The sequence below is a fragment of the Panthera tigris genome, chromosome F3 (assembly GCF_018350195.1).
Source record: "Panthera tigris isolate Pti1 chromosome F3, P.tigris_Pti1_mat1.1, whole genome shotgun sequence".
NCBI classification, from domain to species: domain Eukaryota; kingdom Metazoa; phylum Chordata; class Mammalia; order Carnivora; family Felidae; genus Panthera; species Panthera tigris.
This window is the reverse complement of record NC_056678.1, coordinates 29187721-29211994: the sequence shown is the minus strand read 5'-3', so window position 1 is coordinate 29211994 and position 24274 is coordinate 29187721. Positions and strand designations below refer to the sequence as shown.

Below are 24274 nucleotides of genomic sequence, written 5' to 3'. Positions count from 1 at the left end.
ATGGCCATGCGGTAGAGGGCACAGGGCTAAAAAACAGGAAAAAGCCAAAAGAAGCAAATCGCCACCCAACACCATAAGGCAAATAGGAAAAGTAGAAGAAATTATTTTTTTTTAAAAAAAACCTGAGTTTGATTTAGGAATTCCACATGTAAACCCATTCAATTGACAGCCTATGGTTCAGATATTGAGCCCAAGAGATTGTCCCTTCAATGTGCTTTGAAGCTTTTTTGGAAATACTTAAACACACACACACACACACATACTTCAATTTGAACACATTAATCTTACTTCTTCTACTCAACAATTCCCCCAACCTGTAACTCTGCAGCAGGTGCTAAGACCCCAAAGAGAAGTAAATCACAAAACATATCCTTGAAGCGCTCACGACTTTGGGGAGAGGGATGAGCAAATGACCATAACACAATGTAATACGTATCAGGAAAGAACATGTGACGCATGATAGGAAGACAGTTCAAAGTGGCAATGCACTCTCCTGATGATAAAAAGGGAATGTCATGCAAAACATCTCCGAAGACAAAAGAATCATACTAGACATTAAAAAACAGAGGAGATTATTATGTGACCAGCTGTGACAGAGAATTCAAGGGAACAGTTGCGGTAACAGTAGGAGTCAAAGCCGCAAGGTTTCAAATGTAAGAAATGTTTGCAGAAAGATGACAGGGAACCAAGAACGGCAGAGGCTAAATAAAGTCAGGTTAGATGGAAACAAGAGCATGTGTCTTTTTTGTTTTTTTAAATGTTTATTTATTTTGAGAGAGAGCAAGAGAGAGCACGAGTGGGGGACGGGCAGAGAGAGAGGGAAAGAGAATTCCAAGCAGGCTCCAAGCTGTCAGCACAGAGCCCGACATGGGGCTCGATCTCACAAACCAGGAGATCATGACCTGAGCTGAAACCAAGAGTCAGACACTTAACCAACTGAGCCACCCAGGGACCCCAAGCGTTTGAGTCTTGAATGCTCTGCTAGGGAGTCTGCATTTAACCGTGGGCAATTTTGTGTTTTTTAAACCAGGTATTTAAAAAAAAATTTTTTTTTAATGTCTATTTATTTTTGAGAAAGGGAGAGAGACAGAGCACAAGCAGGGGAGGAGGAGAGAGAGGGAGACACAGGATCTGAAGCAGGCTCCAGGCTCTAGCTGTCAGCACAGAGCCCGATGCAGGGCTCGAACTCACGAACCGTGAGATCATGACCTGAGCCGAAGTCAGACGCTTAACCAGCTGAGCCACCCAGGCGCCCCATAAACTAGGTATTTTAGACCTACAGGAGAATAGAGTAAACATACATGTTCCTACCACCCAGCTTGGGAAAAAAAACAATAGCACATCACATCTCAGCCCTCACCTCCACCCCACGCCCCATGCCCCACCCCCTGTATTTAGTGTTTATCCTTCTGGTGTTTCCTTATACTTTTACTACAGATACACAAGTATCTCTAAACAATATAAAGTGGCAAGACAGATTCCAAGCAGGGGAGAGAAAATATCAGACGCATTCAAAACAAGCCTCTTGTAATGCAGGGGGTGGACCGGCCTCCACAGCTGGCAGCAGTGGGGCAGGCGACAGAAAGGTGTCGAGATAGCTGTCGTCGCTGAAGGGCTGTCATAATGAAGAGAGAAGGGGCAGCCTCAGCCTTGGAGGCCATTCCTGGGGCAAGGAGGAAGCAGACCCGAATGAACCAGCAGAAGAAAGGCCACAGTCTGCGCTGAGCCCTAGGCAGGATGTGGGGAGGAGTGGGGCAGGTGTCTGGCTCTGGCTAACACCAAGGAGGAGAATGAGGCAGATCAGCCAGGCCACAAAGCACAACCTGGTAAGTGCCAGGAGCACTGGGGTAGGAGGACCTGACCCGGGAATGAGCTGCGGGTAGGCTGCCCAGGGCGGCGAGTCTCAAGGGATGGTTTTGACAGGCAATGCTGAGTGTGAGGATTCCTGGGCAGGGCAACAGCATAACCATAGGTGGAAGAAATTATTGGGCCTGTTCAGGAAGCAGCTGCAGCTCGACAGAACCCCGGCGAACAGTGGGACATAAATCTGAAGAAATCAGAAGACCATTTGGGGGATTATTCATGGAGAACCTCAAATATCAAGATGACGTGTGTATCGTGTGTACACGTAATTCATAATCAATTTCACTTTCACGACCATGAAATCTGCCTTAATCCCTCTTACTCAGGAACTAACATGATGGCAACAGCCAATCCTGTGATTTGGGGGATAATATCAAAGATACCATTGCTACTTACGACAGTTCTATAAGCAGGACAGGCTGTCTTGGCTAAAGGCAGGCAGGCTGGCAATTCTGCTGTGACAGTGTCGAGCATCTCTCTCGCATTTTAAAAACTACAAACTCAGGGGCGCCTGGATGGCTCAGTTGGTTGAACGGCCGACTTCGGCTCAGGTCATGATCTCGCGGTCCATGAGTTCAAGCCCCACGTCGGGCTCTGTGCTGACGGCTCAGAGCCTGGAGCCTGTTTCAGATTCTGTGCCTCCCTCTCTCTGACCCTCCCCCGTTCATGCTCTGTCTCTCTCTGTCTCAAAAATAAATAAACGTTAAAAAAAAATTTTTTTTTTAAATAAAAAATAAATAAATAAATAAATAAATAAAAATAAAAACTACAAACTCAGAGGTTGAATAATGAGTAATCCTGCCTCTTCCTCTTTAATATCAGGTACAAAATGCGTAGCAAGGAAGTGAAGCATATTCTAATAAATGTACCTAAACCTGCAAAAACAATTTTGTTTTATGCCTTAACTTCCCCATGTTCCCACTTGTGTGATATGTACACTCCCTTCATCCCTGGGTTTGAAAAATGAGGGGAAAAAATGATCACATCTTCAAAAGTTTCCAAGTAAAGCAAAATAACCAGGTTCTTAAGAACCAGAGCATCAATAACTTCAGGAAACAGCTTAGGGATGTGATTCATCTCCTTAAGTAACAAGTAAGATGTGTATAATATGTAGATACTGATGTATATCATGTGTATGAACTGATGCCTGTTTAATTTTTAAAATCACATATAGTCATTAACATGACGTCACTTTCCCAGAGCACTGAACGTCCTATCAGAGAATAAGTAATAAAACCTCATCCCATCCTCTGAACAATAGAAAGAATAATTGTACCCACTTCACAGGGTCACTGAAAAATTTAAAACAATCATTTCAAGTGCTATGAATGCTGGGATAGAATCAGCAGCAATACAGGTAAGCCATGGCTACTGGTGTCCTACATCCACATAGGGTGGAGATTCTGGTTCTGAACCAACTAAATGGGGTTCCTGGTGGAGAAGCTTGTAACTCAGTAGAGGAGACAAGGAGATAAACACATATAATATGATGAGACACAACTTGCCAACACAGGTAAGTGCAAAGTGCGTTAGGACTATAAAGAAAGGAATGCCTAACCGGTGGTGGGAAGGAATGTCAGGGAAGGTGACGCTCTAGTGGAATGCATAGGGGCCACACAGGTAGGAAAGGGGAGAGGTCAGTCGGGTGAGAGTATGACGAAGAAGAGGGGAATTAACCGTCACCAAGTCTCAGGTCGCTAGCACAGAGAGAAGGCACGGCAGATGGGAATGGGAAGGTAGTCATGGGGTAAAGAAGCCTCATCACACAGGTAATGAGAATCAAGAGAATTTAAATACTTGTTTTCTTTTGTTTTGTTTAAAAAAAAAAAAAAAAAACCTCTTTGGGAGAGGAAAGAGTAGATGAAGGATTTATGAAAGGCAACCTCTGAAGCCCTTGCATGATCCCAAGAGGCAGTGGGGATGGAGGGACGGGAGCAAAGTGAAGATATTTTGGAGATGCAAATTCTAAGGGTCAAAGGACAGATAAGGTTCATTATTGGGGTTTACAAGCAGAAGTTGAGGGGTGCTAAGAGCGTGGTGTTGAAGAGAACTCCAAACGCCGGCTTTCGGCAGCTAACTCAACAGATGGCAGGGTCACAGACGCTGTTCAGTTTGACACAGGTAGAATTTGGATGCCCAGAGACATAGAAGCACCAGGTAAACCAAACTGATGAAAACCAAGCAAAGGGGGGTCTGGATTGGCGATGAGAACCAAGCAGATCCACCGAAATGGAAACGTGTCGTTCATGCTCTCCTGGGCCGGACTGGGGCTAAGTGGTCGTTAAGTGACTCCAGGCCTCTCCAGAGCCCACAGACTACCAGCAACAGGACCACTCAAACCAGTATGGTAAAAATCTTAAGTGACTATGAGCCTGAGGACAGGGCTGGACAGACTCCTTAGCTCTATGATTCTCAAAATGCAGCTGGTCAAGGACCAGGGCTGTTAGCATCATGGGAGTTCCTTAGAAACACAAATTCTTAAACCCCACCCCAGACCTACTGCCTCTTCTAGAAGCTGGAGTGGGCATGGAGAATAGCAATCTGTGTTTTAACAAGCCCTCCGGGTGATTCTGGTGCCCACTGGAGTTTCAGATCTACTACTGCCTTAGCTAATGCCCCAATTACTTGAGTGGAAAGGAGTGTGAAAAAAAGAATTCCCAGGAAATAGATTTCTAAAGACTTGAGGAAATTAAGTGTAAGTAAAGGATAAAGCATTAGGAACTTGTGCTAATTTCCAACACCGAGGGAGTTTTCCCTGTGAGCTAAAAGTTTGTAAGGCAAATTAGATCAAAGCAAGTGGCCCACACAATAAAGCTTCCTAATTTAGTAATGTGGTTCAGTACTAAAATTTCAAACATCACAAATGTGAAGAAGATATTCTGCTCGTCAGAGGATGCCACACCATCAGCCGATCTCTTTCTCGTTTTCTCATCAGACGCCTCCCAACATCAAGCATTTATGGGATGGCCACCTAGGGTTACAGGATCTCTGGATATGCAATAGCCCTCTGGGTCAAGCTAACCAACCAGGCTCAGGACGAAACCTTTGAGCAGGACCTAATTTAGTCCTCTAAGGAACTAAGCTAAATTACCCACGTATCAAACTTTCTGCACAAAATTGATCTAACAATGGCCACAGTACGTTTTTGTCCAGAAGCAAGGACATTGAAACAGGTCAGACAAAAACAAAACCAAGCCAAGAAATACAGAACCAACAAGAAAAAGGGAAAGGAAATTAAAACAATGTCAATTGCCATTTATAATCCAACTAAGACGTATAACCACCCCTAGCCCACAAGGACTCACTATTACCTTTTATCCAGAGATGCTCTAAACCCTCATCTACAAGCATTGCCTCATATCCTTTCATTCAGAATTATAAATAAATCAGAGATTATTTTTATAATCAATGTGCATGTAATGCATGGCAAAGGCATGGCTGGTCTGGGGAATGTGGACTTCCTCTCCCCTCCTGGCGCAAAAATCCCGGCCAGACCTGCATTTTTCCTGGGCTTTCTCCCCCTGACCTCTCAATGGGGTACTCACTCTCATGACCTTCTGGCCTACATGCAATCCATCCACAGTGGGGATTTAACCAACTCTTGGCTATAACAACCCATTCTGCTTCAGGACCACGTATTACACGCTACAAACCTGCTCTACTGATGTTTTCCAAGCTGTTCCTTTCTTCTAACAGTCCCTCCTGTTGGGAGGTTGATATGAAGATCAATGAGTTAATGTTTGTCAAATACTTTAGGCTTCTCAGATGAAAGGCAACATTAAAGTTCAAGAGACCTGAGCTGGCATTACACTAGAGGTGTTGCAGTTGACTCTGTACTTGGGCTTCAAAGAAGGAAAGAAATCAAGGCTGCAAAGACACTCCTTTGTGAAGATTGGCTAGCTTCTGCATTCTTGCTAAAATAAAGGCAGGCAGATTTGTTCTCAACATTCTTTAATTAACTGGACCCCAACATTAGAAATACAAGGATCTTTATATTAACACCGGACCCTTGTTTTTGTAAGTGGTATACAGGGAAAAGGATTCTTTTCCCTGCCCTTAGGATTCTTTTCCCTGCCCTTCTCTAAGTGGCTTTTCCTTCCCAAGCTTCCCTACTGTCTGATCATGCAATTCTCAACCTCCTCCTATATAAGGGGCCACATGAAAGCTGCCAGCCAACACATTTGCTTTGAGCCAACAGACCAAAAAAAAAAAAAAAAAAGAAAAGAAAGAAAGAAAGAAAAGAAAAGGTCAAAGACAAAGCTTTATGTGTATGTTGGCATGCATGTGAACTCAGGCTGCTGGAAAAAAAAATGACACACACAAAGAGCACATTCATGGCCACATATAACTCCTCAAACATATAAATAGCCATCCTTGACCCAACACCTACTCTGTGCAAGTCACTACGTCAGGAAGGGAACATAGAGCATCGCAATGAATTCACAAATACCCTGGCAAGTCAGGTACCACTAGCCCCACCTTGTAGATGAAAGAACGGCACTCCAAAGGGCTGCAAAGTTTGGCCAATGTTACACAGCTGAAAAGAGGCGGAGCTGGAATTCAAACCTAGCTACATTTCAAACTCCCAAAGCTGGATCCCCTACTCCATCCAGCACACTGATAGACAGGAAAGCTATAGAACTTGGTACACACCCCTTGGACTGCTCAGGAAGCACTTGGGGGGGGGGGGCCTGTGTGGCTCAGTCATCTTGATTTCTGTTCAGGTCATGATCTCATGGTTCATGAGATTGAACCCCGCATCGGGCTCTGTGCAGACAGTGCAGAGCCTGCTTGGGATTCTCTCTCTTCCTCTCTCTGCCGCCCGACCCCCTCCCCACCATGCTCTCTCTAAATAAATAAATACTTAAAAAAAAAAAAAAAAGAAGAAGCAGCAGCACTCCAGGGGGTTCAGACAGGGCAGGGTAAATTAAATCAGTAAGGGGAGATCACAAAGTAAATCAGTAAGGGGAGGTCTTATTTCAAACATCGGTTTCAGTCTCCTCATTACCAAAACTTGTTTTCCCTCGTTCTTTTTTAATCAGCCCAAGCAGTAATGATTTAATTGGCTAATTAAGTATTTCATGTTATCTCTTTCCCTTGCCTTATCTCTAACAAAGTGCACAGCACAGAGCTGAGGCATAGAATGGGTTCCAATCCTACACAACCACTGGTGACTAAGAAATCCAAATGCAGCATAGCAGGTGAAAAAGAACAAGAATATGGAACCCAGGTGGGCTACACTGTACAATCAAAGGGTTTATGTTTGCTTCTCTGGAGAAAAAAAAAAAAAATCTCCATAGTTCTTGACCCCTGGCCCATCCATTCAGGACAGACAGCAACCCTCCTAAAAATTCTGATTTTTCTCTGAATTATTTAGGTTCTTCCGTAGTAAAACCATCTAACTGTTCTCTTTCCATTCGAGCTGTCCGGCCCACACAGGGTACACACCCCTGAATAACTAAAGTGTGAATAATAACTGTGTTTAAACCAATGACGGAAGGCGGGCAAGTACGGGGATTGGCAAGAAAGGGCTTCCCCTCAGCCATGTCTGTGGTGCAGGTCCCACACCTCCAGTAAAACTCCTGTCAAGGGGCTGTTCTTGAGATAAGAGAAGGTGTTTGTGGAGGGGCTTGGATAAACACTCCAAACTGTACTCTCTCAGCTCTGCCACGTCAGCCAGGACTCAGCCACTCTGAAAACTGGTACGGTCCCACTTCAGCCCAAGGAAGAGGCACCCTTGAAAGGCAACCCACGTACGGAGTGCTACGGTACAGTGAGGAACCCTCTAGGCAGGATCTGCTGAATCCTGGACCATCAGGCTATACCCCAACTTGCCCGAAGATACTCCTGTTCTTGTGAAGTTTCCGAGAAAGAAAAACTAATCCTTACGACTGTGCTAAAGCAATAATGGCGTTTCAATGGAGAGAAAAACTGTAACACACACATGAACCGTACATGGGCTCCTTCTGCACCTCGCGGCCACCCATTTAGATCAGGCAGAAGAGCATCATGTCGCTCAGCCCCCACTCATTAAGGCTATCATTTCCGTGGCACAAGCTTTTAACCCCGTCACCAAAAGATAAGCGGCTTTAATGCAAGGTTCTGTAAAGTTGCAGTATTATCACCTACTGCTGTCAAGTGGCTCTTTAAAAGGGAATCAAGTACCATTCTAATGAAAACAGGCACAGGCCAATTAGTGCCAATTAAAATGTTGATGGTCGCACAACTGCTGCTTGTGGAAACAGCAAGGCATGGAAGGGTGTCCAAAAAGAGAGACTCATAAGAGGGTAACATGCTTCTAGTTTAATTTCTGATATCTATCTATCAATCTATCTATCTATCACACCCCAAAGAGCTGGGGCTATGATCTCTAGTTCAAATAGCCAGCTTTTTGAACTCCTTTTCTGGATGACTCTCACTTTGCACAAGCTGCTGCTTCTCCCTGGAATGCACCCCCCTCATCACTCCTACAGGTAAGCACCACTTCAACCCTGTAAACTCGGGGCACACCTCACCCCCTCATCAACAGAACCAAGCCTTCTCTGACTCTCATAGCACCTCTCCCTCACTACACTATAATTCTTATCAGCCTGTGGGTTTCCTCCAGGAGGCTGCAGTTACAGCTTGCTGAACTACCTTTGTATCCTGTTTCCCTAGCACAGTCTAGAAGCTCAATGCTAGGTTTGTTGAATGAATGGGTGAACTAAGCCATTTTAAGAAATTAACTCATTGGTGGAAACCCTGTAACCCTATATTCAGCCTGCAGTCTAGAGATTCCTCGCCTTCACAAAGAGCCTGCAACGGCCAGTTCCTGGACAGACTGAAGCCCAAACCCCACAATCTCCTTGATTTGTAGGTGGGGTTGGGGGGTGGAGGGACAGGAACAGAAGGAAGTGTTAGGGAATGCTAGGTAGGGGGACCACTACCTCCCTACTCCCTCAAAAAGGTGTAAAACTAAGAAGTATTCAAAACCCAGATTGAGGGGTCATGCCCGGGAGAGAGGAGAGACTTATGAACAACACCCTCAGAACTTGTTCATACTCAGAACTTTGAAAGTTTGAGGTGCAGACCTGTTCTGAAATTATGTGGCCCCAGGTTTTGTCCCTAAGAGCCAGCCCTGCCACCCGAGTAGGGGCCAAGAAGGCCAGGAGTTTGGTGGCAAGGCTGGGGCCTAGTGGGAGCGCATAAAAACTCCTCTGCCTCCCAAGATCCCGTCTCCCCTGGGCAGGCGGGGAGCGGAGTGGGGCCGGGGAGCAGCGTTCCTCTCCCGCCGGAGCCAGAGCGACGTCGTTCTTCTCTCATCTTCCGGCTCCCACCCCTCGGGTCTCTCCAGCTGCCCTTTCCAGGCCCTCTCTCGGTTCCCAAAAAGCAGGAGGGAACGGGGAGGAGGGGGGCGACGGTGTGGGTTTAACCGCAAACTCTCTCCAGACAGCGCTCACCTTCCACCTTCACTGCCCAGACCAGACGTGTGCGCCTCAGGTCGGGCAGCTCCCACCGGGACAGAAAACGCCTGCGGCCCGGCCACCTCGCGCCCCCCACCGCTCTGCCAGCGTCCCGGGCCGCCGATCGCGAGCTGGCGCTGCCGGCGTTGGTCCCCGCCGTCGGCCGGGCGCCCGGAGCGCCCTGGCGGCCCCCAACCTCGGGCCCGACTCCCCGCGCCGCAGACGGCGCTTACCTGCTTACATGGCCCCGTCGGTGCCCCGGAGTCCCGCGCGGAAAGGCTGTCGTCCCGGCGGTGGCGGCGGCGGCGGAGCCCCAATTCCCTAAGGAATTGATTCCAGTGGCTGGCGGAGGAGGGGCGGAGGGAAGGAGCCAGAGGAGGCGAAAGGGGAGGGAGGTTTCCGCCGCGATCCCGGCGCACCGACAAGGAGAAAAGGAGAGCCACCTAGGCACGGGATTGTCCCGCGGGAGGGGGGCCGGGGCCAGGAGGCCGCGGAGGATGGGTGAGGTGGGAGGGGAGGGACAGACCGCGACCACCGGGTGTCTGCGGCTCCCCGAGGACCGGAGCCGGGAGGGCGGGCAGCGGAGCGAGGAGGAGCGCGGCAACCTGCCCCCGGACTGCGCCGGCTGCGCCCGCTCGCTCGGGGCGGGGGGGAGAAAAAGTTGGGCAGAACTTTCCGGGGCCGCGAGAGCCCGGGCGGCAGGAAATGCGAGCGGCCGGGAGAGGAGGGAGGAAGGGGCCGTGCGATGGGAGGGGACGGAGCAGGCGCCGGCGGCCGTGGCTCCCCCACCCCCGGGCCGGGCGGCGGCGCAGGGGGCCGGAGGCGGAGGGAGCGCGGGGCGCGCGGCCGGGGGCGGGGAGGAATGCGCCCGGGAGGCGCGCGCGGCGGGGCGGCGGCGGGGGGGGGCGGGGGGCGTCCGCGCGGGGGAGCGCCGAAACTTGGAGCCCGAGCTCCCGGGCTGGAGGCGAGCCGGCCTCGGGGACGTCACAGCGCTGGAATCCGAGGAATGCCGGGCGGCAGGAGCTCCGTGTGCAGGCCCGGGAGCAGTCGCGCACTTTTGGAGCGGTGGCTTGGGGAACTGTTTAAAGGTGAGGGCTGAGGAGGGAGGACGGGTGAAACTCCCTGGAGTCAGAGACGTGGGAGTGGAGAAGGAAAAGCGACCGCAGCCGGCACGACCTAGCGCCGCTCCTGGCGGAGGCAGGGACGGGGGCGGGAAGGGGGGAAAAAAATCCCCCTTAGACCTTCGGAAACCGCAGGGGCGGGGCAGAGGCGGCCACTCGCGGGCTCCGACCGTGGGCAGGGACTGGACGTCTCATCTGGGAGAAACCCTCCGAGCGGGGCCGTCCCCAGGCAGCCACTGCACAGGAGGAGACAGACCAGGGGAAAGGAAGGTGGCTTCCCGAGCATGCAATCTCCAGGTCTCTCCCCAGCGCACCGGGAGTCTCTGCGTCCTGGATCTGGCGTCTAACTCCCCCCCCCCCCCCCGCTTCTCCCCACGCGCCGAATCGCGCAAGCAGTTTTGTGTGTGCTGGGAGCTGGAATACGCCGTTTCCCCGGTTCTTTCCGTGCCCCAGCCTCGCCCCTCCCCGCCTGGGTGGGCACTGGGAGGGAACTTCCTTAGCACTTTCAGAGGTGGGGTTAATGCGACGCAGCGGCCGTGATGGTAAAAGCACCCAGCCCGGCGAGGGAATCTGGGTTTAGGACCAGCCCTGCTCTTGACCCAAGGGGTGACGGAGCCTCCCAGCTCCTGAAAGCCTTGGCTTTTGTAGCTGTAAAAATCGTTTTCTTAGTATCGTCTACTTTTCCGTGGTCCTTTGCGTTACCAAAAATATGTCTTAGGGGTCTGTTCTCTTACCAGGACTCAGAACCCAATCCTTTAGCCCTTTCTTAGGTTGAAAAGGGTCCTTGGAGTCGTTGTCATAGAAGATGTCCCAGATTGCTTCAGTGTCCCACATCTCATACAAAAATCCGGAGCTCTCAGGGAAGAGAACTGGGAACTAAAAAGCAAAACCTACTGTGCTCATCATGTACAAATTTGTGGTGACTTGACTTCTCTGAGTATTTGCCAACCGCCGGAACAGTGAAGTCAAGAAGCCCCCACACAGGGGCAGAAGGAAAAGGCTGAAGAAAATTGAAGTCACTTTCTCAAACTTTCAAGGAGATAGCTGGATGGCTTCAGTATGGACTTGCTGGATTTCCAAAGAAAATTTCCGAATGCTTTGCTGTGCTCCAGGAAGTATGGAAAGCACTGTATGTGCCCCCGTGTGATTACCCCATTTCCTAGATGAGAAAAGCGAGGAGTGAAGAAATCACCTGTCTCACCAAGGCTTACAACAGCTAGTGAACTAGGATAATGGACCCTTGTCTGGCCCCAAAATTGCAAGCTCTTAAACTCTTAAAAATTTCACCAACATAGGATTCACATTAAAAATAAGTAAATCCCTGCAGGCTCTCAAAGTGATACAGAGGAGAGGCCTCTTGGAGTCTTGGAGGAAAGGAAATGGCATTTGTGTATTGCCCCTCTGTGATACCAAACTGAGAACAGAATGCCGAGACAGCGGTGGTATGGAGGCACAAAGGTTGCATGTAGACATACGATTCTGGTTCTGCCTCTGACCAGCCAGGTGACCCTGAACAAGCCACTTCACCCCGAGGCCTAAGTTTATTTTTTAAGTGGAGTGTGACATGGAGGTCAGAGTTTGGTTGAATTACTTCATCTCTGAGGTCTTTCCTGGTTCTGACCTTGAATGAATGTATGGTCCCTCCAGGCAGACCGCATGCCTATGGAGGAAGCTAAGTGATAAAGCCAGGATGTCTCAGGGAGAGAACTGTTTTCACACTGCCTTCGGAATCAGAATGAATGTGGGGGGTGTTGCAGGGTGTTCACAGGCAAAATACACACATACACACACACACACACACAACCCACACACTAAGATTTAGCACTAAGCCTGCAGACTCCATTTGAATAATTTTACTTCTAAAAATTAAAAAAATATATTATTATTTTAGAAACCCATGAAGTACATCCGACCAGCCATTATTTCTGTCTTTAGAATAGATCACAGAAAAGCAATACACAAGTAAGAATATTTTTTTAATGTTTATTTTTGAGAGAGAGAGAGAGAGAGCGTGAGTGGGGAAGGGGCAGAGAGAGGGAGACAGGATCTGAAGTAGATGCCAGGATCTGAGCTTTCAGCACAGAGCCCTCCACGGGGCTCAAACTCATGAACTGTGAGATCATAACCTGAGCTGAAACCAGACGCTCAACCCACTGAGCCACCCAGGCACCCCAGAATATTTTTTAAATAGAAAGTCCAATGTGAAGTGAAAAAAAGCCTTTCATTCTTTGAATAACTATATAAAAGCTAGTCACAAGCTACTTTCAAAAAAGAAAAAAAAAAAAAAAACACTTCCTAAATCTGCATCACACTCAAATCTCCTTAATATGCATCAGAATGAACAGGATAGTTGATAGCACAGGTCCCAAATACATCCTGACAGGTTTACTTGAAAACTTTGCAATTTTAGGAACTTGTCAATATTAAATATCCCCCCAAATATTTCAACTTGTTCTAAACCTGATTCAAATTCTAAATACAGGCAGAATCTCATGGGCCCTCATGATTCTTCCTATCTCCAACTTTTCCTCCCATTAATTTATTAATTGTACACCTTCAGAAACATTGAAATCACTCAAAGCAAAACAAAACAAGTTCCTCAATCAAAGCGAACAGGAAAGTAAGCAAACTTTTGCGGGAAAATGCTTATGATCTCCAGCGTTCTTCCACAAACGTTAAAATTCTATATATTAATCATGTATTTGTTTTTTTCTAAAAGAATATTTGGAAGCTGATAGTAATGGTGGGATATAATGATGGAGAGCTTTTTAAAAATACATAATGCTGGTCTGTATCCCCTGCTCCCCACATTTCATTCATCTTAGTCCCTGAGTTCAGGATGGAGGCTTGGGTCGGTGTATGTGTGTAACTGTCATATTTTTAGACAGTATTTTATTGAGAACATTTTCACATTCAATAAAAAGCACGACCTTCATTGTATGTACAGTTTGACGATTTTTTTTATGTGGATGCATCCATGGGACCACCGTCCAGATCAAGATACAGAAAATGTCCATCACCACAAAAATTTCCCTTGTGTGACCTCTCAGTCTGTATCACCTCTCCAGGCTAACTTCTGTCACTATAGAGTAGTTTTGCTAGTTCTCAAACTTCATATGACTGGAATTACACTGTGTGTGTGTGTATATGTGTGTGTACATATCACTTTGCTTATCCATTCTCCTGTTGATGTTTTTGAAAACATTTCCGAAGTAATTCTGTTATACCACCCCCCTTTAATTCAGAACCACTGACTTAACAGCACAGATATAACAAAATAAGTCTAGATTATTAACACAAAAACATGTTAAGCATGAGAAGGGAAGAAAGAGAACACTTTGGAAGGATGAAATTTAAGAGTGCTTTAATCGTTGTGTGCATTTAGAGCTCCTTATTAATGAAAACAAATTAGCGAATTGACTACAATATGAACTTCTTGTTATCTGGTGATTTTTTTTTAAAGCTGCATGATTCTGCAGAGTTGTTGTGTACAGCCACGAGTATAGTACCCAATGCCACTCCATGAGCTAAAATAGTCTGGAGTGTGAATGGCATTCTCTGGAGTTGTGCAATGTGGTGACCAGGGCACTATGCATTCTCCCTTTAGAGATAGTTTCGTGGTACCTGCTTTGGAAGAATCATTTCTGACGCAGAAGACTGAGCCCTTCTTCCCTCCTGGTTGCATCTCTGAGGCTTTCCGTTTGAGTAAGAGAAGGGCCCCCATCCCAGCCTTTCCCAAGGTTGACTAAGCCAGGAAGTCACATTCTTCTCAAATATTGGGAAAATGATGAGAGACTTATGGAGGCACAGATTAGATGAAAGAGTACACTGTTTCTTTGGGTTTGCTCTGTAGTCTGGAGGTTTGGCATTACCTGCATCCTTTCATGTCACACAGTGTCTCCATTTCGTCATGTGTCCTAATGTTTCAACTCTCCCGCTCCTGACGCATCCTCCTCTCTGGCCATTTCCTCTCCATTTCATTTCTCTTTCCTTTGCCCATTCTTCAGCAGAAGGCGCTCTGCCTCCCACAGGGACTGACTACTCCCTGACCTGAGCCAAAGGAGAAAGAGCCCCCGTTTCCATGCCAGTCAACCTAAGCCACAAGTGAATTATTTCCTTGTTACTTCCTTCTGGAAAGAATGTCAAACACAAACATTTTGAGGTTGTATTTTTTTCAGGCTGGGAGGAGAAAGGCGAAATCAGTGTCCTGAGACGCTTTGCCAGCTCTTCTGGCAGCTACAGTTGACCACTGGGCAATGAGATCAGCTAGCTATCTGGACATCAGGCAGACTCACTCTAGGCACATCACTAGTTTTTCCAATGAAAATGTACATGATTCAGCCAGTTGGTTACTCTTTAAAAAGTCTATGCACTAGCAGTATGTATTAATCAAGAACACTCTAGAAAGAGTAATGCAGCTGCATAATTGGTACTTTCAGCAAGATTTAAAGGAAATAAAACCTAGGCAGTATTAAGTATCTCACCAATTTCAATGTATTCATTATCCTTCTGTACTAATTTCACCTTGGGTTGCAAACACCCTTTGAATCATACCTTAAAGGCACAAGCTCTCCGATCGTATTCACCTGGCTCACCTTTCCTCACCTCCGTCAGCCCCAACATTGCCTTCCAGCTTTTCCAGGCTTGATAGAAAACACACAACCTCTCTCCCAACACACTGGCATATGCACACACACATCAAATCACCACGTCCTCTGTAGGGCACACTGCTAGTGATGAGCTTACCCCATCGTTACTGCTTAAAATCGTGTTTTCCGGAAAAGGAGGCTTTTACTGCTCCTGTAATCTCTTCTAGGAGACCTTCTTCATTGTGATTTAACCAACTTTAAACTTTGTAATGGAATTGAATCATTAACAAACCGTTTTCCATAGTCACTTATCTATGGTTGTTAATCTCAAAAACATCCTCTAATGTTGAGTGCAACAGATCTAATAGGCCAGGGCCACCGTCTTAACATAAGTTCCCTTGGTTTAAGAACAAAACCCCACTTCAGACTGTTAAAGCAAAAAAGGAATTCATTGGCAAGATCCTGAAACATGTCATGGAATCTGTGAGAAAGAAGGGCAAGACCAAAGAACCGTGAGGACACTCTGCTTTTCTGTCTGGAGGTAAGATCCTCTACTCTTGCCTGTGTCCAGACTTAATAGCTATGTGACCCTGGGCAAATACTCTCACACCTGATTTTCCTCAAAAAGGGAAGTGATGTAAAAAGGGGGAAATGATGAACATATCTACTTCGTAGAGTTGTGGTGATGATTAAATTAGTCAACATGTGAAAAACTCTTAGAACGGTACCTGACACACACTGAGCTCTCAATTATGGTACCTATCAATATTATCATCAACCTCATTCTGTATCTGCAGGCTGGTTTCTGTCCTTCAGCAGGGACTGAATCTCATATCCAAATTCTCAGGAGAAAGAACGTGGCTTGAGATGTCAAACCAGGGTGTTGGCGAAGGAACAGGCTGCTGTGGCTGGACCCAGCCCTTCGTGTGGAAAGGACAGTTCCCAGAAAGGAGACAGTAGCTGGGAAAAGGAGGCCTGCAACTGGAAACCACACCAATGAGGGAAGGGAGAAATTTTTTACCAAACTCAAGTCTTGGGAATGCCTCTGTTCACTCTGTAACTATCTATTCCGTCTATGCAAAGGGCCAAATCCAGCTTCTCATGTGTAGAGAAGAAAGCGACCCACTAGGGAGGTAAGTGACACAGGGTGGAAGGTAAGGGAATCAATATCCATTGAGCACTTACTATGCTGTAGGAACAAGGCTAGGTCCTGTGTATATATAATCTGAAATAATCCTTGTGACAGTGTTTGAGTGTCATGAACTGAACTGTGTTCCTCCAAAATTCATATGTTGAAGTCCTAACCCCCAATATGATCGTATTTGAAAATCAGGCCTTTGTGGAGATAATTAAGGTTAAGTCAGCTGAGCGTCCGACTTCGGCTCAGGTCATGATATGGTTATGGGTTCGAGCCCCATGTCAGGCTCTATGCTGACAGCTCAGAGCCTGGAGCCTGCTTCGGATCTCTCTCTCTCTCTCTCTCTCTCTCTCTCTCTCTCTCTCTCAAAAATAAACATTAAATAAACATTAAAAAAAATTTTTTTTAAAGGTTAAATGTGGTCATAAGGGTGAGACCCTTATCCAGTAGGACTGGTATCCTTCTAACAGGAGGAATAGATACCAGAGCCCTTCTTTCTGTGCATGCACAAAGGAAAGGCCACATGAGGACATAGCAAGAAAGAAGGAGAGAGGCCTCGCCAGAAATTAACCCTGACAGCACCTTAACCTTGGACTTCCAGCCTCCAGCACTGTGAGAAAATCAATTTCTGTTGTTTAAGCCACACAGTCCGTAGTATTTTGTTATGGCAGCCTGGGCAGACTAACACATTCAGGTTAGTGTTTCTTCTTGTCTCCCAGAGAAATAAACTGAGACCTCAAGACATTAAGTACCTTGTACTTAGACATGTACTAAAACATCGAGTACCTAAGTGAATGGTAGAACCAAGATTCAGGCCTCCTCATCTCTACTTCTGAAGTTCACGTTCATTTTATTCTATTATGTTGCTGCAGAGTTTTTTCAGTACCACTGTGAGTCAGGTGGCCGAAGTTAGATGGGATGGTAAAAACAGGGGAAATAAAAACATCGGCAGGATAGAGTGTGTTCTAAACTCCCCCCTTACAGTGGTTCCCCGGGGGACAGCCCTACTTGGCCAATAATAAATTGTGCTAACGAGAAGACACATATCCAGAGTTTACACCTCCAGTTATTTCAAGTCCTTCCTTTCCCACGTTTATCTGAGTGTTCCCAGCAAAAGAGGAAATGGATGCTGCTGCTATAAGATCAGACAGCAAATCCTTTCGAAGAACTTTAATACCTTGCTACTGCTTATTTCATTAGTCCCCGAGACGCCCATGAGTTGATGTTCTCACCTGCGTGGAGTCAGAAGTGGCAAGTCAGGCCCATGGTTCCTCCGGCACACAAGAGGTTGCTTTGGACTGGCACGAAGTCACACCTTCTGGGAGTGTCGAGTCATTTCTGTTCATGACAGCCATCTCAGAAGGTCAGAAATACCAATACACTGATTTCTCAGAATAGTTAGTTGTGATTCTCTCCTCCATGAACTGAGCTACACTGTTTTTCTTCCCGCTTCTATTCCTACCTGGCCCAGCTCTTAGGGAGGTACCCAACTATAGAATTTGTCATGGCTGGCCAAGGAACCATCAACACCTCCACTGAGCTGCATGAGGGCAGGTACACGAAGCTATAATTATCCCCGTCTAAGCTTCTCCAGAATGTCTGCCTGAGGCCATTTTGTGGCATGCTAGTGGGAATAAGTGCCAGGTTGCTAAGAATTACTGGGATAGAGAAATTCTGAGTGAAATCTTGAAATTATTGTTCACAAGAGATAAGGAGAGTGATGGTGAGGCACATTATTACACTAAGTCAAGCCAGCCCCACATTTCTGAGTAAAAAAGGTCAACAGATTCCCATCTTCACGATGTACATCTTTGAGTCCTTTCCACCAACCTCAGAAAAAAAATCTTTGGAGCTAAAGGGTCTGTATTTACCTTCTCATAATAATAGTGTTCAGAATCAAGGGGCCAGTCCAGATATGGCTGTCTTCCTGACACCGTCTGTGTTTGTTAACGTTGATAGCTGCACCGAACCTCTGGAACAGTGTGCAACGTAAGAAAGCTCGGTTACCATCTTATGGGCCGCTGACTCTTCTCCTTCCAGAAGTCCTAGATGACAAATTTAAATATAACCCCACATAGGCAGCAATTCATTAGTTTATTTTTCCTCCATCTCCTTAGTTCTGGGCTTGCTTTTTTAAATACAATCTAAACACCTAGAAGAAGTTGTCGGCAAGTGATAATGCAAACTGCGCTACCAGATTTACGGAGGTGAGAAATGGACAGCCTTCCAGACGGATTACAAATCCAGAGATGACTGGAAAGGAAAGCAAGAACAGGGTGCATTGGTTTCTGACATGGGCAGCTGTGGCCAGGACACCCGTGCTCTGAGAGGTATGGGAGATGAAAGGAATCTTCTGCTGTGATTAGTGAAAAGGAACAACCTTCGCTGGGGGAGGGAAGGATCGGGTCATGTTTAGGATGCCTTTCTAAAGTACACGGGCACCTCAGCCTGCAGGGGTGAGATAGGGTTACCCTCGGGTATGGGCAGGGCTGTGTAAGAGAATACAACGGCACTAAATCAAAACCTGTCCTAATCCTGGCTGCTTCCTGGCCACCTCCCCTGGACTAAGGGGTGACTCAGAGTGTGCCTGGCTCTGGGACTTCAAACATTTCTGAGTAATTCCCACAGACCTGGACAAGGGCAATTAGAGGACTGGTTTGGAATGACCACTGTGGATCAAAAGATACTTCCTGTGGCCAGCAGGGAGAAGGCAATTGCCCAGGAAGCTCAATTTTGAGGTGTCTTCTGCTCAACTAGAAGGCAGAGGTGTCTTCCACCATATACTAAATCATAGAGGCTGGAAAGAATTTGCTAAATAAGAAGGCCCATGCTGGGCTTCCTTCCACGGTCGGCACCTCCGATTTAGTGGAGTACGCAAAGACAAAGTTTTCAAATAATGAAAGAGAAGCTGAATTGTTAGTGATGGATGAAGACCCAAATGATCTGGCCACTGGCTACCTCTCTGACCTAATTTCCAGCTGCTGTTCCCTGGCTCACTCTGCTCCCAAGCAGGGTATCCGCATTCTGCCATTTCTTGAACGTGCCGAGTACTCTCCGACCTCAGGACCTTTGCACTTGCTGTTACCGCCACCAAGAACTCCACTCCTCCAGATGTTTCCTGCCTCGTTCACTCACCTTATTCCTTCCATAGACCTTTCCAAGCCATCCTGCCAAAATAGTACCTTTTCACAACACCATCTTCTATTCCTTTACCCTGCTCTAATTTCGTTATTAGCACTCACAGTGCCTCACATTGTTATCTATTTACGTGTATTGCCTTTTTCCTTCCCCCCACCCCACCTTCTACCCCAGAAATTCCATAGCTTCAAAGATTTTTGTCTGTTTTGTATTCCACTGCCTGGAGCATAGATCTTCAACAAGTATTTATTGAATTGTTAAATAAGAAATTGTATTATTTTATGTCACTATACGCCATTGTTTTCTGTGCTCAGAATCCTACCTATATTCTATGATTTCATCTTTACAACAGCCCTATGACGTGGGAGTTACTGTCTGCCATCTATAGATGAAGAAATTGAGGATTAGAGAGAGGAAGTGACTTATCTGTTTTTGTTGCTATTTTTAGATTGTGGTTTCTGTGTTTTGGGGGGGTTTCGATGCTTGTTTTTAAAGACCTCAGTGGCATTGAGTTGAGGCATCCAGACTTCTCCCCAGCTCCTGCCACACCATCTCCCTCAGTTCATGCACAGGCTCTCTTCTGCTTACTTTGTATTTGTCCCCTCTTTATGTCCTATGCCCAACTTCATTCTCCTCCTCCTCCAGACTGGCAGCTGATAGAGTAGACCCACGGCAGTAAATAGTCGTCCAGAGTATGTACTCCAGCTAGCTTGCCTGGCCTGACCTCCTGGCTTTGCCACTCACTCGCCGTGTGACATTAGGAAATTCTTGGTCATTATTGCTTGAACTATTGGCCTCCTTCCATTTCCTTTTGTTCTTCTGGTGTCCCTACCAAATGGACTTGGACACATGTCTGATTCTCCAAATTTCTTTTCCATTCTTTACCCTGTCCTTTTGCAATGCCTCCAGGCAAAACTCCTTGGCCTAATCTTCCAGCTCACATATTTACTACTTATTACTATTATTTTTTGAGCGTTTTTTAAATTTTTTTTTAGTGTTTATTTTTGAGAGAGAGAGAGACAGAGCGTGAGTGGGGGAGGGGCTGAGAGAGAGGGAGACACAGAATCCAAACCAGGCTCCGGGCTTTGAGCTGTCAGCACAGAACCCGACGCAGGGTTCGAACCCATGAACCACAAAATCATGACCTGAGCCAAAGTCGGATGCTTAACTGACTGAGCCACCCGTGAGCCCTGGAAGTTTGTACTCTTTTACAACCTCTCCCTATTTTCCCCAGCCCCTGGCCCCTGGCAACCACTGTTCTACCCTTTGTTTCTTTGAGTTTAACTTTTTCTCTTTTTCTCTTTCTTTCTTTTCTTTCTTGCTTTCTTTCTTTCTTTCTCTTTCTTTATAGAGTCCACATATAAATGATATCATACAGTACTCTTTGCCTCTGTCTGGCAGAACTAATTCTTAATATTTCTAATTCTTTTACTCAACTGCTTATTCTCACTTCCTGTTCCCAGTAAATTCTCTCATTTCTTTAAGCATATTTATTACTCTGGCTTTTACTTCTTTTCCTGTTTTTTCATGAGTTCTGCCTTCTCCGGTATAAGTTATTCCATTTGTTGTTCTCCCAACTTGCAGCTCTCAGAATCTGCCCTCTGAGCCCATCCTTGCCCCTTCCGGACATCGAGCTGCCTTGATTAGGAAAATGCACCCATGGAGAGGGGCAGACATCTAGCAAGATTGTGCTTCTCCAGGTGAATCGGTGTGTGTGCTGGCTGCCGTGTGCCTTTGTGGGAGACACATGGTACTGTGCTCAGCTGGTCTCCAAAGAACCTCTGAATAATCTTTTATTGGAGGCAGCCACTCTGTATTACAAGCAGATGCCCACAGGAGGGTGAGAGCAGGGGTGTGTGTGTGTGTGGAGGGGAGTTCTTGGGGACTGGTCAGACCAGCTATACTCCTTGCCATCTGCTCATCACCCTACCAGGTCAGAGCTCTGCCTTGTGGTTACCCACTGCTTCTGGCCTGTCCCCTGATACCCTGCCCCTGCAATCATCACCAAAAGGAAGGGGGAAATCTGCCTAGGGCAATACAGGGATGATGAAAGGGCAGAACTAAAACATTGTCCCCCAAACCTGGTCCCTATTTGTGACCCTAGGCCTTCCCCACCCCTGGCTACTTTCCCTGCCCGTGGACAGAATCAACATCTGTCCACCTCAGGAGTTTCTGGGACTCATTGCTGAGAACAGCTGTCAGGTCCATCCTTTCCTATGGCATCTGTGCAGGAGAGAATACTGGGGCCGCCGTGCTTCTAGCCTCTGCTGCTTTGCTGTGTTGCTGCACATTACAGCCCTGTAAATTTTCTAAGATCACCAAGCTGGTAAGTGATGGGATTCAAACCCTAGTCTTTTTTTTTTTTTTTTTTTAACTCCAAATCTGTGTTTTAATCCCACCACTCAGGGTTTGCTGACAGATGATTGGGTCGAAGTATACATCCAACTAAAAAAATTATTTCATTCCAGGTATTTTCCACTAAATGGAATCTGGCTCCTTAGAGAAATGGTGGACTCCAGGTCTGAGGAAAGAAATATACAAGAAAGCTATCAAAAGAACACTAGAGTCATCATCAAAGGATTCAGGAACCACCTTGAAGAGACTCTCAGTGGCTAAAGATGAGTCCATTTTAGCATCTAGAAGGATGATAATGGCAATTAGTTGTAACATTTCAACTGTTTGTCAAATGATATGAGAAAAATAATTAGTCACCACTAAAACCAACTCATTATTTTGAACAATGATAAACAGAGGGACGGAAAGAAACCGTCTTGTTTTCGCTAAGAAATTATACCACTGAAAATCAAGTAGCAGATGAGGAGGTTTTTTTCATTATAGAAATATCCTAGATAACAAATAGAAGGGATGATAAAATTAGAATACCATCATTTTGCCACCTTGGATAAACTAGGATCAAGGCATGAGCTTCAGTGGTTGCTAACATCACAGAAAGAGACACTAAACTATCACTATCTTGCTTTGAAAGAGATAACCTGAATCTGAACAAACTGCTAGGATAGATTAAGCTACCAGCTATCAATTATAAAAAAATACAAGAGCCCAGGAATATGTTCAAACAGACCTCAAGAGAAGCAGTCAGCAAAATGTAAGGTATGGAAAACTCTAGATGAAATTTTTTGTTAAAAACAAATACATTTCAACGATAAGGGAATGAAATAGGGGTAAATTTACAGATTAAAAAAGACTTAAAAGATGTATCAACTATCACAACATGTGACCTTATTTGTATCCTGATTTAAGTAAACTCAAACAAAAAGCTGTTTATGCCATTTATGAAGACATCTGAACACTGATTAGACATTAAGGAATTATTGTAAAATATTTTAGATATGATAACTGGTATTGTGTCTATGTTAAAAATAAAGAGTCCTCTCCTCTTACATTTTTAAAAAATGTTTATTATTTGAGAAAGAGACAGAGAGCAAGCAGGGGAGGGGCAGAGAGAGAGGGAAACACAGAATCGGAAGCAGGCTCCAGGCTCTGAGCCCTCAGCACAGATCCCGACGTGGGGCTCAAACCCACGAACCGCGAGATCATGACCTGAAGCCGGAGGCAGAAGCTCGACCGACTGAGGCACCCAGGCGCCCCAAGTGTCCTCTTCTTTTAGAAACATATATTGAAATGTCTATAGGGGCACCTGGGTGGCTCAGTCAGTTGCGTGTCCAACTCTTGACTTTGGCTCAGGTCATGATCCCAGGGTTATGAGATCCCACCCGGTGTCAAGCTCCGTGCTGAGTTGGGAGCCTGCTTGGGATTCTGTCTCTCTCCCTCTGCCCCTCTCCCCGACTCGTATGCTCTCGGTCTCTAAAATAAATAAAAATTAAAAAATAAAGACATATCTGTGGTTGAAATGTAATGTCTGATTTTGTTTCCCGTAACACAGAGGTGGGAAATGGAATGTGCATAAAACAAGATTGTCGACGAGTTGACGGTTATTGAGGCTGAGCCACAGGTATACAGGAGTTTGTCACACTGTCCTGGTTAATTTCATATGAATACGAAATAACGAGGTGGAAAAGCGAATAATAATTAAAAGTTTAAAAATGGATATATTACAAAAATCATCTGTTCTCATTTCAAACAATATCGAAGTATTTGATTAAAAGGAGGATCATCTGTTTTCACATCCTCCCACTTGCATTTTAACACTCCCCAGAGATAATCACTTTAATTCTGTACTGATGCAGACAAAAGTTTTGTGGGTTTTGAATTTTGTTTTCCCCTTAAGTGCAAGAAAAAGCCAAGATTAAGCATTAGTTGCTACAAAATGCTGACTGTGAGTCATCCTACATTTGGGGCAACACATACACAAGATTTTTTTTTAAGTCTGGAAGTACATATGCCAAATAGTTAACAACATAGGGGAGAAAATGACATTTTCACCTGCACTAAATTTGAGATTTGGACTCAGCAAAGTAAGTTCAAAGGTACCTCACTTTGGAGACAATATAATATAAAAATCTCAAATTTAGGAAACAAATTTGTTCTAGACTGGGTGGAAGGAATCTTCACTAAAAACAAGTAACTATAACCAAAGGCTCCTTTAAAATGTGAACAGGACTGTTGATTTTAATTTTTAAAATTTTATTAAATTTATATGGAGCTTTTTAAATGCCTACACATGCACACACCCCATGGTCCATGATCTGGATTGGACATCAGGAGACCCAAATCTTGAGGTAAGCCCTGGAGAGGGCAGCAAAAGAACTGATCAATCCTATCAATTCAGTTTTTTTACATCATTTGTGTCAGCTAGAATTATTCCATTAAAATAGTTGATAAGTTCATCACAGTAGACTTGTCCAGGAAAGAGGAGAACAGAAAGCTCAGAAAGCATAAAAATATAAATAGAGACCAAGTATCATAACTAGATGAACCTTATTTAAAAACAGAGAGAAACACTTAGTGTGTATATCATTATTTCTCTTCTGACAAGGAGCAGGAAGATGGACTTGTGGGGCC

General features: G+C 45.7%; 1 protein-coding gene and 2 long non-coding RNA genes across 10 annotated transcripts in view; 1 reads left to right on the top strand and 2 right to left on the bottom strand.

The window, feature by feature from the left end:
- The window catches only part of PTPN14 (protein tyrosine phosphatase non-receptor type 14), a 178395-nt gene extending 168344 nt beyond the window's left edge, over positions 1–10051 (bottom strand). For both annotated transcript variants that reach the window (XM_042975699.1, XM_042975700.1), the window contains exon 1: positions 9539–10051. The gene's annotated coding sequence lies outside the window, so the exon portion shown is untranslated. The remainder of the gene's footprint in view (positions 1–9538) is intronic.
- Positions 10052–10243: 192 nt separating this feature from the next.
- Positions 10244–22661, top strand: LOC107180981. 3 transcript variants are annotated; one of them, XR_006214048.1, is made up of 4 exons: positions 10244–10393; positions 15863–16148; positions 20876–21617; positions 21760–22661. It is a non-coding gene; the product is annotated as an uncharacterized LOC107180981 (long non-coding RNA). The 3 variants fall into 3 exon arrangements; XR_006214046.1 differs by having other exon boundaries at positions 15813–16148; XR_006214047.1 differs by lacking the exon at positions 10244–10393 and adding an exon at positions 14553–15556.
- LOC122235921 overlaps positions 14397–24274 on the bottom strand; it is a 35160-nt gene continuing 25282 nt past the window's right edge. For 3 of the 5 annotated variants that reach the window (XR_006214042.1, XR_006214041.1, XR_006214045.1), the window contains exons 4-6: positions 18025–18198; positions 17386–17491; positions 14479–14556 (exon numbers count right to left, since the gene is read on the bottom strand). This is a non-coding gene — a long non-coding RNA (uncharacterized LOC122235921). Of the gene's footprint in view, positions 14557–17385; positions 17492–18024; positions 18199–24274 lie in introns of all 5 variants that reach the window. The other 2 variants (XR_006214044.1, XR_006214043.1) reach the window with 2 other exon arrangements.